Source organism: Herpailurus yagouaroundi, unplaced genomic scaffold (genome assembly GCF_014898765.1).
Source record: "Herpailurus yagouaroundi ecotype Mexico unplaced genomic scaffold, PumYag 28, whole genome shotgun sequence".
NCBI classification, from domain to species: Eukaryota; Metazoa; Chordata; class Mammalia; order Carnivora; family Felidae; genus Herpailurus; species Herpailurus yagouaroundi.
The window spans coordinates 131010460-131029408 of NW_024412376.1; the positions used below are offsets into that span (position 1 = coordinate 131010460).

Below are 18949 nucleotides of genomic sequence, written 5' to 3' on the forward strand. Positions count from 1 at the left end.
ACGTGAGGGGAAGCGCTCTCCAGCAGTGTCAGTCTGTAGCTCGAAACAGCGTTGACGTTTAGCTTCCTATCAAATGGCAAATAATATTGCAACTGTTTTTGAAAGTCTGAAAGTCGAAATAGAGTCCCCGTGTTGTTAGTGATATTGCTAATATTTTAGTGCACCTGTAAGGAAACGGGTGGTAAAATTGATTGCAATAATGTATCCTGGTAAAGTTTGGGACAGGAGAGAAGGTGAAAAAAAGTTACACACTGAACTCCCAGAAGTCTCCATCATCTTCAAGTTACGATGTCAACAAATACTGACCTTGCAGAGGGCAGAGCTCTGGCTAAGCAAGGTGGGTGGTAATGATAAAAGATAATGAGACCAGTGTCTGTCCCCCACTATCACCTTTGAGTTTTTTTGGACTATCTAGTGTTCGATACAGAGGAATGGTAACAGCAGCTGTGTTGAGTTCACCGTTGTATTGGTTCTAGTTTGTTCTTGGACTCCTATTAATTAACCAAAACAGTACTTGTTACAACACTAATTACTTCTGTCACCTTTGTTAGAGAATAAACTTTACAGGTACCTTGAAGTACAATGAACATGATAATTCATGATGCTTTACAGAAATCAGTGTTGCCCAAACAGCAGTAAGTTGAATATTATTCTCATTGATTTCACCATATCTTTATACTCCTTTTATATACTTAATATTTTATTTAAATCAAATTACCTTTGATACTTAATTTATTTTATTTTATTTTTTTTTAAATTTTTTTTTAACGTTTATTTATTTTTTTGGGACAGAGAGAGACAGAGCATGAACGGGGGAGGGGCAGAGAGAGAGGGAGACACAGAATCAGAAACAGGCTCCAGGCTCTGAGCCATCAGCCCAGAGCCCGACGCGGGGCTCGAACCCACGGACCGCGAGATCGCGACCTGGCTGAAGTCGGACACTCAACCGACTGCGCCACCCAGGCGCCCCGATACTTAATTTATTTTAAAAGAAAAATTTGTATCATTACTATAAATAGAAAAAGCAGAATGACAGTAAAAATAAGTGTAATTAATTTTTTAAAAAATGTGATTCAATGCTAACATCTTACCTGTGAAAGCCTCTGAATCTCTCTTGATTGAAAACATGGATTAGCAGGCATTACAGAAGAATTTAGAAACATAGCACTAAACAAACATTTTTCTCCTTGACTTAATTAGCAGTATTGAAATAAAATTGGAAGAATTTTCTCTGTATGATTCAGTGTTCTGGATGCCATGTCTGTCTCACCTAAAGTCATCTTGGTACCTCCATTTAATCCCACATTCAGGGAACACTGCAATATCTTATGGAGTTGATGCTACATTCCTAAACCCACGGATGTGTATTCCTTAGAAAAATACTCACTGAGCATTTGTTGTGTCAGGTACTGGACTTGATATGGGAACTCGAAGAAATTAAGCAAACTGTCTGAAATCACATAATAGGTAAATGGAAAAATCTGTATTTGAAACCAGAGCTCATCCCTCTGCAATATCTTTGACAGCACAAGTTTATTTAGTTTTCAATCTGGGGAGAAAGGGAAGGTTGAGTCAATAAAGTTTCAAAGTGGAGGTATATTATCCTCTGAGCCTGGAAGGATAAAAAGTTTTACTATAGTTTAACCAAGCAGAGGGATTGTGGACAGCATAATTGTACCCACTATGTTCCCAGTACTACTCTACACAACTTTGTTTTTATCAACTTGTTTAAGCCTTACAGGGCCCTGGAATGCAGGTATTCTTGTGACTATTTTTTACAGACATCTGAGAAAAATGTGGCTTTTTAAGAAACTTCCCACAGTTACACAGTTAGTGATGAAGTGGGCTATGACCCCAAACAGTCTAACTCCAGAGTCTGCACCCTTAACCATTCCATTAAAGTCTGTTGAGCAAGGGAAAATAAGTAAAAACATATGAACTATTGAATTCATGGTCGGTAGAGGGAAATGGGCAAGACTTGGGACAGTGGCATTTTGAGGAAAGGACTTCTGAAGAACTCACATAATTAAAATCTGACATAAATCAAGAATCCTCTCCCCCATGAATAACTATATAATAGGGAGATTACATCCTTAGTATTACATCAGTTGCTTACATTGGATTGGTTACATCAATCCACAACTATTGTATTTATGTATATTGTATACATGTATTTTAAAACATGTTTAAAGGGCTTCTCAGTGTGGTAGGGCTGCAATAACAAAGTACCACGGACTAGTTGGCTTAAACAATAGAAATGCATTTTCTCATAGCTCTGGAGTCTAGAAGTCAGAGATCAAGGTGTCAGCAGGGATGGTTTCTCCTGAGGCCTCCTCTCTCCTTGGATAATAGGTGATTGTCTTCTCCCTGTTTCTGCATGGCCTTCCCTCTGTACCTCTTTGTGTCCTTATCTCCTCTTATAAGCACACCAGTCATTTTAGATTTGGACCAACCCTAAAAACCTCATTCTAAATTACCTCTTTAAAGATCTGATCCTCAAATAGAGTCACATTCTGAGGTGTACTGGGGTTAGAACATCAACATATGAATTTGGAGGTGGGGGAGGGGCAATTTAGCCCATAATAAAGGGAATAATAAAATCCTAATACATAAATAATTCTAGCACCTCTAAATTTGCTTCAAAGTTACTGTGAAGCATTTTAACCCTAGCATACTGTTAATAATGTTTAGGATGACATCACAGCAGTCCTCACAAGCACATGCACAACTTTAAAAGCGTATTTAGGGGACGTTAACAAAGGACCTCCAATACTGTTAGGCAGCTAAAATGGTGCCACCGCGTGTCTCCAGTGAAAACTACAGCTTAGAATTCATTTTTTAGGTCAGTTTTTAAAATCTGTGATAATTTTTAGAGTTTCGTGTATTTTTGAATTAGGGCTTTATAAATACTTTCATATTACAAAATCGAAGTTATTTGAGGAAAAAGGGAGAAAAGTGGCAGGAGTTATGTGTGGAAAAAACAATTTCAGTCAAGTTGGTGAAGAACTTTGAAAAAGGTCTTGCTAGTTAGCATTTCACCATTTTCCTGCCCAGAAGCTATTGTACTGTATGCAAGAAAATAACACATCAGGTTTTTGTTTTCAGAAGCCTATTGTAACAATGGTGTGTAAGTAGACTGAAGAGGAAAGCAAATGAAGTGATGAGAGAGAAATGGAGACAGAGAGAGGGGAGGCTCCGATTTTTATAATCTAGGTGAGACACGCTAAAGGCCTGAATGAGTCACTGGCAGAGAACAGAGATGAAAGAGTAATTGGTGGGTATTTTGGAGACAGAATTAACAGGGTTAATTTGATGTAGAAAGAGGTAGGAGTCCAGGATGACTTCACATTTTCTAGCTTTGGTATATTGGAAAATGAATTGATGTTTACTAGAATGTGACACTTAGATATTCAGTATCTAACAGGTGCTTGGGAAAAAAGTTCAGGGCTAGAATTTTGCAAACCATACATAAAAAGATGATGACAACCACTGTGGGAGTTTTCGAAGTCAGAGGGTAGTAAATAAACTAGTTGAGAAAATAACTTGACACACTAGGATACTCTTTTGTTAAATGAGAGAAACAGTTCACAGTCATGGAATAGTATGTGAGGTGCGCATTTACATTTTTTTTAGAAATTCCGGTAAGTATCCAAAAGCACAGTATTAATTCAGGGTTGCAAAAATGAAATACATGTGGTTATGGTACTGAAAGGATTCACCATCAAGGGAAGAAAGTCATTATATGAAAGATAATTGTATTACAATATTGTAATTGCTATGATAGAAATGTGGATAGGTTTTTGCAGGAGAATGGAAGGGAGGCACCTTTCATAGTCAGGGAGCGGAGGTCTCAGAAGAGACTTCATGTGAAAGTGAATTTATACACACTTATAAGGACTTAGTATGTGCCACATATTCCTCTAAGAATTTTATAAATACTCTCAATTAATCTTCAATACAACTCTATAATCAGTATTATATCCCCTATATTAGAGATGGGGAAACTGAGGCTTTAGCAGGTTAAATAGTTTGTTTGAATACACATACATAGTATGTAACAAAGGGACATTCAAACACTACTCTGATAGATTTCAAAATCATTCCATCGGCCACAAAATTATGCCACCTAAGTTGGTGTTCCGATCTTAGCTAGGCTGATAATTCAAAGTGGAGCGTGGCATTCCAGATCCTATGTGAGGAAGGGCATGATACATGTAGGAAACTTCTAGCACTTCTAGGTTGAAGGAGTTTAGAATTCAGAAAGAGATGAAGCTTGAAAAGAAATCAGAAGCCAGACCATGGAAGGAGGAGTGTGGCCTTCATGTTGTAGGTGGTTACGGCCACTGCTGGTTTGGAAAGGTTTTAGGCAAGGGGAGTAACATGGCTAGATAGTGTTTCATGTAGGTCAATCTGACGGCTGCTTGAAGGCAGGTTAGAAGTTAGGTTTGAGAGATAAATGATGATGGCTTATTAGGGCAGTGGTAGGGTAGGGATGGAGAAGAAATAAATTTGACTAAAAGATAAAATTGGCCTGCCTTGAAAAGAGAATTGAATATGAAAAAGGCAACTTTTAGAACACCAAAGTAAAAAAAAAAAAAAAAAAAATTTCCTATTTCACACTTGAAGTATATCAACTGGTCTGTGGTTTTCATTCATCACAGATATCATCTATTGGTTTAGAAGATTAAGAATACAAGGGAAGCGGCACCATTTTGTTTTGTTTTGCCCCAGTGAGACTCTTGTGACTGCCTTTACAATTCAACTACTTCATGGTGTATTAGTCTTTATGATTTAAAAAAAAAAAAAAAGTTGGGAGTGGGGCGCCTGGGTGGCTCAGTCGGTTAAGTATCCAACTCTTGATTTCAGCTCAAGTCGTGGTCTCACAGTTCATGGGTTTGAGCCCCACGTACCACTCCATGTTGACAGTGCAGAGCTTGCTTGGGATTCTTTCTTGCTCTCTCTCTGCCCTCCCTCCCCTGCTTGCACTCTCTCTCCCAAAATAAATAAACTTATAAGAGAAAAAAAAAACACCTTAAAAGCAAAGCTTCTGGTTCACAAATTCCTCCATGAAACTTATTGATTCAGGGATTTAGAAATAACTGAAATGACTTGTCTTTGGATTCCTATATTTATTGTTTGGGTATACAAAAACCTGTTTGATGACCTAGCCTAATGTCTTGGCCTGCTGGAATGATATAGTACTCATGCACCAAATTATGTCACACATGAATAGCCTGGCTGCTGTGTCCTTCAGGCATGTAGCTTTCATAACTACAAGGGAATGCTCAACAATGGCTGTACTCTTTGGAGTATCATATATTTGGGAGCACAGATCTTCACTAGTAAAACTATGAAAGCTATGTCTTTTTCCAAAAGCTGTGTCAGTGAACATTTGTATTTTACTTAAAGAAAATACTGAATTAAACATTTTAATCGATTTTGTTATAAAAAGTTAAATTCCTAAATAAGTAATTTATTATGGATGTTAATGTGTAATTTTTATCCTCCTAAAATATGGGGAGGCATAAGGTTGGAAGTGCAAGTGTTATGCCCAGAATTCGTGATCGCCAAAGACCACCAGGGAGCCGAGTCCGATGCAAAAGCAAAGAGCCTTTATTGGAGCTAGCTGGAGCTCAATCCCCTACCTGCACCAACGCAGTGGTGAGATGCCAGGGAGAGAGAGCGAGTTTCAAAAGCACAAAGGTTTTATTGGGGCCTAGGGGCAATTGGTGAGGTAATGGCTGTGGCCTCAGCCGATTAGCTGGGGAAGGGTCGGAGTCCTGTTACGCAGGTCGCCAGGCGTGTTTTGATCAGGAAGTTTGAATGGGTGAGCAAGAGGTTACTCAAGGGGAGGAGGCGTGGTCAAGGTGAGGGACACAGAACAAGGTGGAGTCGCCCAGCTTAGGCCCACCGTTTCACAAGCACCATGCTCAATGTGTGGCTTGAACTCACGACCTTGAAATTAAGACTCGTGCTCTGTGCCCCAAGATTAGAAGTGTTTAAGAGAGTATCAGAACCCAAACTGTACAGCAATAGCTAAGTGAAGGTTACTGCAGTGTTTCTCCCAGAGAATGTGCTGTCATTCTGGTCAGAACCACGTGGCCCTCAAACCTCAGCAGGGTGTTCTCCCAAAGAAAAACTAGGTGCTGACAGTAAATGAAACAATGGTGGATATTGGTGTTAATAAATGTCTCTATAGGCATTAAAGGATTAGTAAACAATCCTGGAGAGTGCACGTCTAAGAGCAAGAATGCCAAGGAAAAATAGATTTTTATTCCTTAAGGGAATTAATTTTTTGTGACTTCATTTGTCTTTTAGAAAATCACTTTAGCATCTGCGTCTTACCTACGTTATTTTTTGCTTCTCTGATTTTCTTTTGTAAATTATTATTTGTACAGTGCTGATTATTTTTCCTCTTCTAATTTCTCTGACTTTTATCATTAGTTTTAGATTCATTAAACACCTCATAAATATTCATTTATTTCAAAATGCGTTACCATAGGGAGTATCATTCAGTTTTGTGCTTATTTCTCTTTGGCAGTTGTGGAATTTTTTTTTTTAATCTTTATTTGTTTATTTGAGAGAGAGAGGGAGGGAGAGGGAGGGGCAGAGAGAGAGAAGAGAGAGAACCCCAAGCAGGCTCCACACTATCAGCCCATGACCCAACTCAATGCTCAATCCCATGAACTGTGAGATCATGACCTGAGCCGTAATAAAGAGTCAGATGCTTGAGTGACTGAGCTGAGCCACCGAGGTGCCCCTGTTGTGGAACATTTTTTTATTTCTTTCTTGCTCTGAAGGAAAGGAATTGTCACTTCTAGAGTAATGAATATGAGGAATAATTACTTTTGTTTTTCCTAGTTTTATTTATTTATTTATATTTGAATTTACATCCAAATTAGTTAGCATATAGTGCAACAATGATTTCAGGAGTAGATTCCTTAGTGCCCCTTACCCATTTAGCCCATCCCCCCTTGAACAACCCCTCCCATAACCCTCAGTTTGTTCTCCATATGTATGAGTGTCTTCTGTTTTGTCCCCCTCCCTGTTTTTATATTATATTTGTTTCCCTTCCCTTATGTTCATCTGTTTTGTCTCTTAAAGTCCTCATATGAGTGAAGTCATATGATTTTTGTCTTTCTCTGACTAATTTCACTTAGCATAATACCCTCCAGTTCCATCCATGAATGGCAAGATTTCATTCTTTTTGATTGCCAAGTAATACTCCATTGTGTGTGTGTGTGTGTGTGTGTGTGTGTGTGTGTGTGTGTGTGTGTGTGTATATCTCACATCTTCTTTATGCATTCATCCAGTGATGGACATTTGAGCTCTTTCCATACTTTGGCTATTGTTGATAGTTCTGCTATAAACATGGGGGTGCATGTGTCCCTTCGAAATAGCACACCTGTATCCTTTCCATAAATGCCTAGTAATGCAATTGCTGGGTCATAGGGTAGTTCTATTTTTAGTTTTTTGAGGAACCTCCATACTGTTTTCCAGAGTGGCAAAAGAGATCCTCTTTTTCACATCCTCAACAACATCTGTTGTTGCCTGAGTTGTTAATGTGAGCCACTCTGACAGGTGTAAGGTGGTAACTCACTGATGATGAGTGATGTTGAGCATTTTTTTATGTGTCAGCTGGCCATCTGGATGTCTTCTATGGAGAAATGTCTATTCATGTCTTTTGCCCATTTCTTCACTGGATTCTTTGTTTTTTGGGTGTTGAGTTTGATAAGTTCTTTATAGATTTAGGATACTAACCCTTTATCTGATATGTCATTTGCAAATATCTTCTCCCATTCTGTCGGTTGCCTTTCAGTTTTTCTGATTGTTTCCTTCACTGTGCAGAAGCTTTTTATTTTGATGAGGTCCCAGTAGTTCATTTTTGCTTTTGTTTCCCTTGCCTCTGGAGACATGTTGAATAAGAAGTTGCTGCGGCCAAGATCGAAGAGGTTTTTGCCTGCTTTCTCCTCGAGGATGTTGATGGCTTCCTGTCTTACATTGAGGTCTTTCATCCATTTTGAGTTTATTTTTGTGTATGGTGTAAGAAAGTGGTCCAGGTTCATTCTTCTGCAAGTTCCTGTCCAGTTTTCCCAGCACCACTTGCTGAAGAGACTGTCTTTATTCCATTGGATATTCTTTCCTGCGTGGTCAAAGATTAGTTAGCCATATGTTTGTGGGTCCGTTTCTGGGTTCTCTATTCTGTTCCATTGATCTGACTGTCTGTTCTTGTGCGGGTACCATACTGTCTTGATGATTACAGCTTTGTAGTATACCTTGAAGTCTGGGGTTGTGATGCCTCCTGCTTTTGGTTTTCAAGATTGGTTTGGCTATTTGGGGTCTTTTCTGGTTCCATACAAATTTTAGGATTATTTGTTCTGGCTCTGTGAAGAATGCTGGTGTTATTTTGATAGCGATTGCATTGAATATGTAGATTGCTTTGGGTATTATTGACATTTTAGCAATATTTGTTCTTCCTATCCAGGAGCATGGAATCTCTTTCCATTTTTTTGTGTCTTCTTCAATTTCTTTCATAAGCTTTCTATAGTTTTCAGTGTATAGATTTTTCACCTCTTTGGTTAGATTTATTCCTAGGTATTTTATGGTTTTTTGTGTGAGGAGTAAATACTTTTAAAGTTGAACTAGGAATATGAAAAAAACAAGTGTCCAAAAAAAAAAAAAAAAAAAGCCTAGAGGCTCTACTCAAAAGAATCTCTGTGGATTGCAGAGGATTTAAGTTTGCAATAAAATGTGTGAGCAGAAATTGTTGGCACATTCAGGCTGTACATCCAACAACTTTGCATTAAAGATTATAGTCTCTTATCAGAAGCTTCTGGAGTGGCCACATCAAGAATGTAGCATCTTTTTAGATGCACTTATTTGCCATATTTTAGTAGTTATGGGAGGTGTTTTTATACATCATATAATCCAAAAACTTCATTTTATTGATAAAAAAATGGAGATCCAGGGAAGCTAAGTAAATTGCCTGAGGGCAATGGGGGAAGAAGCCATCTTACATTATTGTATGGATGCCTGTGTGTCTGAAGGAAATGATGACTAGGGAAATCTCTGAGACAAAACTCTGTGGTGGTCTTAATGAAGGAAGTTGATACTGTCCTTCCCTCTAGAAAAAGGTGAGCTGTAGGTCCTCTGGTATCACGTAGGTTTTGTTGGATGAATCTCATACCTCCCATTTCCCTTCTTCATTATAACAGATGATTTAGGGAGAAATAGCATGAGTGTCTGCCATCTAGAAGACACATTATAGTAGATACTGTTTTGCCTTGCCAGATGAATTATATGACTTTCTTAGAAAAGGAGAATTTCATAAAATTGGCATGATTTTTATGAAGATGAGTTTTGTTCATTTAATTAGTTGTTTTTTGTATTTATTTAAGAACTTACATAAAAGCAGTTTTACTGAAAAGGATCTTTTATTATCTATTGTTACGGAGCAACACACATTCATTATCTCATAGTTTCTGGGTCAAGAAACCTCACATGGCTTATTTGGGTCCCCTGTTTTCACAGCCTATGACAAGGCTGCAATGAAGGTGTTTGAACTAGGAATCTCATCTGAACTAGCATCTCATCTGAAGTTGCAGCCAGAGAAGGGTCTGTCACCAGGCTCACTCAGTGACTGTTGGCGGCATTCAGATTGGGTTGACTGAGATCCTCACTTCTTACCTGTCTATTTACTGGAGCCCACCCAGTTACATGCCTCCTGGGCCTCTCCCACAATGCAGCTCATATCATCAAAGTGTGCAAGCCATGCAGACAATAGATAGAGTCTCCCAACAAGACAGAAGTCACAATCATTTGTAACTTAATCGTGGCCATTACACCCCATGACCATTGTCATGTTTTACTGATTAGAACCAAGCTACTTGTCCAGATTACATTCAAGGAAAGGTATTATACAAAACATGAGCACCAGGATGCTGGTATCAATCAGAACCATATAAGATGCTTCCTACAACAACTGTAAAGCAACCTTTCCAATAAGATCTCTCAATATCACTATTATTCTGTGATAACTATAGTATGATATCCACAGCCTAAAATTCACAGCTTTAACAGTTGCTTGGCAGGATATTTCCATATAAAAACACTGTCCTGCAACCCTTGGAGATCACTGGTCTTTAATGTGTTCATAGTTTTGCTCTTTCTAAATATCATAGGGTTGGAATTATAGAGTATATAACCTTTCCAGATTAACTTCTTTCACCGCATAATATATATTTAAGTTTCCTGCATATATTTTCATGACTTGATAACTCCTTTCTCTTTAGTGCTGCATATTTCATTGTATGGATGTATCACAGTTTATTTATCCATTTGCCTACTGAAGAACCTGTTGGTTGCTTCCAAGTTTTGGCAATTATGAAGTTGCTATAAACATCAATGTGTAGCTTTGTTATAGACATACATTTTTCAATTCCTTTGTGTAAATGCCAAGGAATGTGATACGTCTATTTCTTAATAGAAATGTTTGTCATTAATATTTGCTAAGCAATTAATTTATCACTATGTTATGCTAATTACTGTGAGCTATTACTGTTTCTAACTTCATGTATATAGGAACATATATGTAAAACATATATAGCACTGTAATATATGTATTTAACTAAAACGAACTCATGTAAGTTCTAAAGGCTATTACATGATTTGAGGAATATATGTAAAATGGTCAGTCCTGAAAATCAATTCTGCCAAATGAATTTGAGAGTATATTTCTTTTTTTAAATGTTTGTTTATTTATTTATTTATTTATTTATTTATTTATTTAGAGACAATGAGTGGGGGAGGGGCAGAAAGAGGAAGAGAATCTTAAGCAGCTCCACACTCAGCATGGAGCCTGACACGGGTCTTGATCCCATGACTCTGGGATCTTGACCTGAGCCAAAATCAAGAGTCAACTGCTCAACCAACTGAGCCACCCAGGTGCCATCTTCCTCACTAATTTACTACCCTAAGCCCACACTTCTTTGTCTCATCAATTCTTCACAAATCCATTTTTTTTGGCTTATGTCAATTTAATTATTAGACCAACCAAAGCATCTGGAAGGAAGAAGAGAATTTTCTGTCCCTATACCAATTCCACACACCAAATCATGTTCTACTTATTTATTGCTGTATTACAAACCACTCCAAAATGTAGTGGCTTAAAATAAGAACCATTCCTTTTTCTTATCTATCTGCAGTTTCGGCAGGTCTTGGCAGAGATGAGTTCTTTCTGTTTCCTGATAACTGTGGCCTCAACTGGGATGACTGGAAAAGCTGGAGACTTGAAATGCCCAACATCTCTTTTTCTTTTGGTTACAGGACCTCTCCATGTGGTGTCCTCACACAGCCTCTCCAGCATGACAGCCTCAGGATAGCTGGTCTTATTATATGGCAAGTGGTCCAAGAACGAGTGTTGCAAGAGACCCGAGCAGAAGCTGAATAGCTTCTTCTTTATTACCCAACTCTGAGAATCTGAGAACACCACTTCTACCACATTTTATTGGTTAAGCAAGGCACTAAGGCCAGCCCATATCCAAGGTGAAGAGAAATAGATCCCACTTCTTAATAAGAGGAGTGTCAAAGAATTTGCAGTTATCTTTAATGGGCTTCAAACCACAAAGTGTTCAGTTGCAGAGGTGTATCATGATTTATTTAACTAGTCCCTTAGACATTCAGGCCAGTAGGAGATTTTACTTTATGTGTGTCCCTGATTACATTCTTAGGATAAATTCTTTCCATTGGATTTGATAAGTCAGGTAACATACAAGTTTTATAATGTGTTTCAATGCCTAATTACCTGCTATGGATTTTTAAATACAATGTACAGTAAAATAAACTCTAAGAGAGTTCTGATTGCCTTCATATTTACTAAAACTAGATGTTTTCACTTAATTTTGTCTATGTTAATTTGATGTGTCAAAGTTAATTCTAATTTTAGTTTAAAATTATTAATACTTTAAATTTTTGCCTGTTATTAATTGTTCATTTCTTTGCTATTCTTTTCTCTTTCATTTTAATCTCTTTGTCCTTTTCTTCTGAATTAGAAGGTAATATCTTAAGTGTATTCTCTACAGCCCTGATTAAAATTTCTGAACTATCATTTATACTCTATCATTTCCATTGAGGATTTAAATTATTCTGTTTTACTAAATGGCTTCTTTACATGCTTCCTAAATAACCCAACTCCTTTTTGGTATCAGCTTCCTCCTCTTATGTTTTGTTCTAAATTTTTGTCTTCTCATTTAATCTGTTCTCTGACTTTGACTTTGAAGACATGTGTGATCTTGTGAGGAAAATTTAAGTTAAACACAAATCCAGTCCATTACTCTATTTAGTGGGCATTTATAAACCACAATATGTTGCTGTCCTGCAAAAGGGAAGGGATGAAAACGGGCACTCCTGTCAACCCCTCTAAGCTGTGGGCTCCGACTCTTCCCTCAAAACCTCACTAACACTGCAGGTGAGCCCTGGAAAAGAAGGAGGGTACAGTATAGATTTGTATACAAAATACTGGTAAAGCTTAATGTTTGTTTTTCATTGGATAAGAATAAATACAAATGGTAGTTCTTCTGTTGGACTTTTATAGTAGGCTGGATCATCAGATTATTCAGCAAAAGTACTGTGTGACATGAAAAGCTCTATTCGCCCAATATAAATTGTCACTAAATACCTCTTATCTTTGACACTACCAATAGCCGCATAGAGGGGAGACGGTAGTTCCAGGATGCATCAACCTTGACAATCAACAACTTCCACCCCAGTGCTACTGCTGCAACTCCTCTTCATGGTATTCCCCAACACCGAGCCTCCTTCTCACTAGAAGAAGCCTTCTTTAAGTATGTATCAGCATACAAGCAGGTGGCCAGATTTTGCCACTGGCACTCAAGCAGAATCCTGGGGTCCCTGGGGCAGCTCAGTCAGTTAAGCGTCAGACTCTTGATTTTTGGCTCACAGTTGATGAGATCTGGCACCGCATCAGGCTCTGCACTGATAGTGTGGATCCTGCTTGGAATTCTCTCCCCCTCTCCCCCCCATGTATTCTCTCCCCCCTTCCTCACTCTCTCAAAAATAAATAGACATTGGGAAAAAAAAAAACAAAACAGAATCCTTACCATAATGGCATGGCTGCTTTTTCTTCTAATATGTATAAAGCCGATGACTCCAAGGATCTCAGGAATCTACCTCCTTCTTTTCATATGAATGACTGTTGTCCTGCGTGATGCGAAGAATGTGATAGAAGTCATTTTTCTCACTGCAGACTCATCAAGTTTATCATAGAAATTCTACCCAGATGCTGGCAGTAGGCTGATTCCAAACATCACTTTTTCTAAACCCCCATGAGCATCTTGTTTAGAAATTGTGGGGCAACTTTCTGGCCTAGTGCCATTTTAAACCAAAGACCCAAAATATTTTTTAAAAAGAAACAAAATTGTATTAAAGATATTGTTTTGTCATTAAGTACACTAATTTGCCTAGTTCAAGTTTGTGAATGAAAATATAAATACTTCAAAGTACAGAGTTGTTTGTAAAAGGACACCTATATATTAAGGCAATGCTTGACTAAATAAATGTCCACTAAATTAAAAATTTAAGCTGTAGGTAATGAGTGATATCCTAGTGCCAAAAAGTGGAGCTACTGTTTTATGAAATAGAATTTCTATGTTAAGAATTACATTTAAATATATATGTATATATACATATATATGTATATACACGTACACACATATACATATATTTATATATATATATAAAATATTTGGTCAATTTTTCAAACTGCTGCAACTCCTTTTACCCACTCAGTGTGATGGAATACCTTGAAAACATTTAATGCTACAATTGCAAAGGTAGAATTGTGGCAGAGCATGGGATAGATTTTGCCTTTCATTGCTGAAAGAAATATAGATAAAATATGCTTGCATCATTACTGATTGGTATCTGAGAGAGTTTAATCAAAATAATAAGTGGTATACTGGCAAGAAAGTCCATTCTTAGTCTGTCATTAAAATTTTTATTTCTTTCGAAAAAATAAGAGATAAAAGTTGAAGTAATCTTTCATATGTAATCACTATTTGTGTACATAAGATACCCATCACCTTCTTTTAGTGAGATGGATTTTTTCATGTAGATTTATGTAATAGCAAAGAAGAATTCATTAATAAATATTTATGTGGTGAATTACTATAAATATTGGACAGAGAGTGAATATAGTTACCTGTTATTCTCCAACTTTATTTCCACCTAGAAGCATAATCATAACAGATAATATTACTGAGCATTTACTATTTGCTCCACATTGTGTTAATTATTCCTGTTACAAAAGCCTGTATAATTTAACTCATGTTTTATACACAAATTTATTTATACTCACACATATATACTAATGTGTGTTACATATGTGTATTCATTTTAATAACTTAGGTATATTATAAAACATGGAAAAATAAAATGAATTTGATAAGATAAAATAAATAGTCCTTAACAGGTAGGTATAAATTCTATGCATTTTTTTTGAGAGAGAGAAAGAGAGAGAGAGAGAGAGGCAGATAAGGGGACGGGGGACAGAGGATTTGACTCGGGTTCCTTGCTGACAGCAGTGAGCCCAGTGTGGGGCTTGAGCTCACAAACTGTGAGATCATGACCTGAGCCGAAGTCAAACGCTCAACTGACTGAGCCACCTAGGTGTCCCTAATTGTATTCTTATTTTTCAGATGAGAGAACTAAAGATCCAGGTGGTTAGATACCTTGTGGAGGAATTTACGTAATTAGTAGGAAAGATTTCCTATAAAAATTAATTTTATTGGTCTGCTAAATGTATATAAATTGGATTTTGTTATTACATTTTAAAAAGATTTCATAATAATATGGTTACTAAGAATGTATAATTCAACTACTACTCACATCAACTTTCATAATTTCAGATGCAAATTATCTTTTTGCTAGTGTTTAATTATTACCAAACTAAAAACCTCATGCGTTCAGTAATAATTCTGCTCGATTCCATTTTTTCTCAGACAAAAGTGGAAGCTAACAAGAAATAGCCAAATTGGAACACAACAATAAATTATGACAACATTAATGAGGGAAAACCTTGTAGTTCTATCTTCTTGCATAGAACACATTGAGCTCTTTAAAATTCATGCATTGGAACAGAATTTTATGCCCATTTTCATTTGACTATGTAATATTCAGGGCTGTGGTTTCAGACTTATAAAATAGAAGCAGCATGGTTTTTAATGGGAACATGATCAGAAACAGATCTTAGGTGGTATTAACAAAAGGAGCATGTAGAGAATACTGACCAAAATATAGTTTTTAAAAGAGTAATGGAAATAAACTAAAAAAACAAAAACAAAAACAGGAGTCTGCTGGGTGCCTCAGTCAATAAAGTGCCCGACTCTTGGTTTTGGCTCAGGTCATGATCTCATAGTTGGTGAGCCAGCTTGGGATTCTCTCTCTCTCTCTTTCTCTTGCTCTCTGCCCCTCCCCCACACGCCCTCGCTCCTGCACAGGTGCTCTCCCTCAAAATAAATAAACTAAAAAGAAAGTAATGGAACACAGATTGTATCATATTATTTCTACCTTAATAAGAATAGTAATTTATGGTTACAATGGAATCATTGTACACTAAATTGCAATACAGACTGCCAAAATTAAGTAATTACTTGATAAACACTGGTAACAAACAATCCATTTCTTTGTCTGCAGGGGTAGAAAATGATGATACGTTTTTCTTGAAGTTGTTCAGTGGCAGCTCTGTTCTGCCAATATTTTTTGAAGGCTGCACATAAATATCATTTAGTGTTTCCAAAAAGGTACGTTTCTAACAACAGTATTTTGGACAGCCACAGACAGTCTTTTGGGAGAAACAGTTTGAGAAATGAAGGAAAACAGGGCTGGATGTGAGAATTGGTGGTCCAAGCTAGGTTCTGTCACATATTAGGTGTGTGAGTTTGCAAGAGTCATGTAGCTTTCTGAGCCTCTGTTTTTATACCAAAGGATCACAGTAAGGATGTCATAATCTTATGTGATTCTTAAACTGATACACACCATTAGAAATCCTGGGCTCTAAGTATGCAAATTTAAAAGTAGTGATTGTTATCCATCCATCTAAGTATTTATCTTCTAATTTAACACATACATGTTTGCCTAATTGTCAGATACAGGGTGAATTGTTTCAGGTAAAACTGTTGATCATCTCACAATCTCTTTAACACCTGACAGATCACCAGAAACAGAGTAAGAAATTATGGATGAAAATTCTCCTTATTCCCACTGTTAATTGCAGTCAGAAGCAACCAAAGAGACCCCTCCACCCCCCCTACCCCCCCCCCCGATTTTGGCAAGTCACTATGCCATTAAAGGTACAATTTCAATAGTCTTTACGATGTAAACTTATTACAGTCTACCAATGTGATATTTTAAAAGGGACATCTCACTTTTTTGTGTTTTTTTTTTGTTTATTTATTTTGGGGAGAGAGAGCAGGAGCAGGGAAGGGGTAGAGAGAAAAGGAGTCACAGAATCTGAAGCAGCCTCCAGGATCTGAGCACAGATCTGTCTTCCAGATCTGTCCGCACAGAATCTGACATCAGGCTCCATCTCACAAACTGCGAGATCATGACCTGAGCCAAAGTCGGACATTCAACCGACTGAGCCATCCGGGTGCCCCATCACTTTTTCAAGTAATTACAAACAGAAGTCTAAGTGGGAGAACATGGTGGCTTAACCTATAGTGATAGTGGAGATGGAGAGAATTGGTTAGTGGAAGACATATTTTAGAGGTAGAATCTGTAGCATTCATTGAAGAATTAGATGATTTCAGAGTTAAGTGAGTAAATGGTTTGCAATTCCATTTCTTGGAATGGAGGAGAGAGTATTCAGTTGGGGAGTGTAGAGATTTTTAAAAACGAGTTTGGCTAAAATCGGTTATGGCTATGAGATAACAAATGGTCTGGGGCTGTGAAGAAAGGTGAGCGCTGTGTATGACTTCAGGAACTGTCTATACAGAGATGATGTATAGGGCCAAGGAAATGGATAAGATCACCTTAGGAGAGAGTTTAGAGAGAGAAGAGAGGAAAGGGAGGGAAGGATGGAGGGAGAGAGAATGGGAAAAGAGGAAAGGAAAGGAAAATAATTGCAAGCAGAACATAGTGCTCTTTGCATCAGGTAAGAACTTTTTTCATATTATCCCATTTTTTTGATCACTCAGAACCCAGAAATAATTACTTAAGTAGTTGAATTAAAATAATTAACTGATGAAACTGTGACTATTTATAATATTGATTTAAATGTTCTCTCTGGGCATCTGGATGGCTCAGTCGGTTAAGCATATGACTTTGGCTTAGGTCATGATCTCACAGTTTGTGAGTTCGAGCCCCATATTGGGCTCTCTGCTGTCAACACAGAGCTCATTTTGGATTCTCTGTCTCCCTCTCTCTCTCTCTCTCCCTCTCTCAAAAATAAATAAACATTAAAAAATAAATAAAAAATAAAATAAGCTTTCTCTCTCTGTATTGGAGATATGTATGTATATATACAAATACTCTATATATTAGATGATTCATTAATGGAAAAAAATTTAAATGCATATTTTCTGCACATACAATGTTATATTTATAAGAGTAGCTTCACGGTATTCTGGCATATGTATTAATGGTTCATTAATGCAGTTACCAGGAGAATGAAGTCATTTGGTTTATAAATGTTTCATGGCTTATAGTTCACTTGAGGCTTAGATTAATTTCATTTTTATATGCCATTTTTGGTCTATGTATTTCTGCAGTTCATTTAATCAGCTGGTTTTCATGAAGGAAAACTAACTTGAAAGGCACAAAATCACAAAATAAGTTTAAATTTTAAATGGACTAAAATTGAAAATGTTATCTTTGGTAAACTTGTCAGTGAATTTGTATGTCAGAAAAAAGAATACACTCTGAGTCCTTGCTGTTACAGGAGGGAACTTGCGTTCTCACACAAACAACTTTGAAAGAAGGAATAGAAAGCATGATGATCTAAATTTGGCTACTATATAAGAATTTGGCCTTTTCCTATGACATTAATACATTAGTACAAGGAAGCTGTCAGAATTCTGATGTCAGAAATCATCTTCAACAATTGTCCCTCTCTTTCCCCTCCTTTTCAGTAGAAGTTGAACCCTAACAAATCTTTCCACATCTTTTCAACCTGTTCAGTCCTAGCTCCCTGGGACTTTATCCACTTAGAACAGCTTATCATTTCCCCAGAATGAACATACTTACATGCCTGCTTCACCCTTGGCCCCCCCAATTCATCCTTCCCTCAGCTGCCAAGAATCTTCTATCAGTTTCTCCCGTGCCCACTGCTGTCCTAGTCCAAGCCACCTGTGCCTCATGCCTGTGTTACTGCCACAACATCCTCCTAAACAATTTCTGCAAAAACAGATCATATCATCCCATTGCCTAAAATCCTGCAGTGGCATTCCACTTCAAGTTTAATACAATCTAGACTCCTTACCATGTCCTCTATGATCTGGCCTCTGCCTATGCCACTGACTTCGTTCCATCTCCTTCAACTTTTCTCTAATTCAAAATGACTACCACCCGGCTCACTTTCTAAACCACAAACTGCAAAATTCCTTTCCACCTCAGAGAATTTGCTTTAAATCCTCTTCACATAGTCTTTCAAATGGCTTCTTTCTTAACAACCAAGTCTCAAACCAAATGACCTTTTCAAGATGCCTTCACTGAATACCGAATCCTCTCCCCTTTGCACTTTCCATCTTAATGGCATATGCTAACTTCTTGACAGAGTTCAGTTGATTCCTGAAATTATCTTGGATAATAATGTGGGCTCTGAGCTTAGCATAACAGGTTTCAAACATTGGCTCTTCCACCTGCTAGCTTCCACCCAGGAAAGGTATTTAATGTCTATTTCTTTTCCTCTAAAATGGGATAATAATACTTCATA

General features: G+C 37.3%; 1 long non-coding RNA gene across 1 annotated transcript; it reads left to right on the forward strand.

Moving 5' to 3' along the window:
- Positions 1-18: 18 nt before the first annotated feature.
- Positions 19-12968, forward strand: LOC121032928 (uncharacterized). Its single transcript, XR_005791607.1, has 3 exons — positions 19-337; positions 11326-11544; positions 12702-12968. It is a non-coding gene; the product is annotated as an uncharacterized LOC121032928 (long non-coding RNA).
- The last annotated feature ends 5981 nt before the right edge of the window (positions 12969-18949 follow it).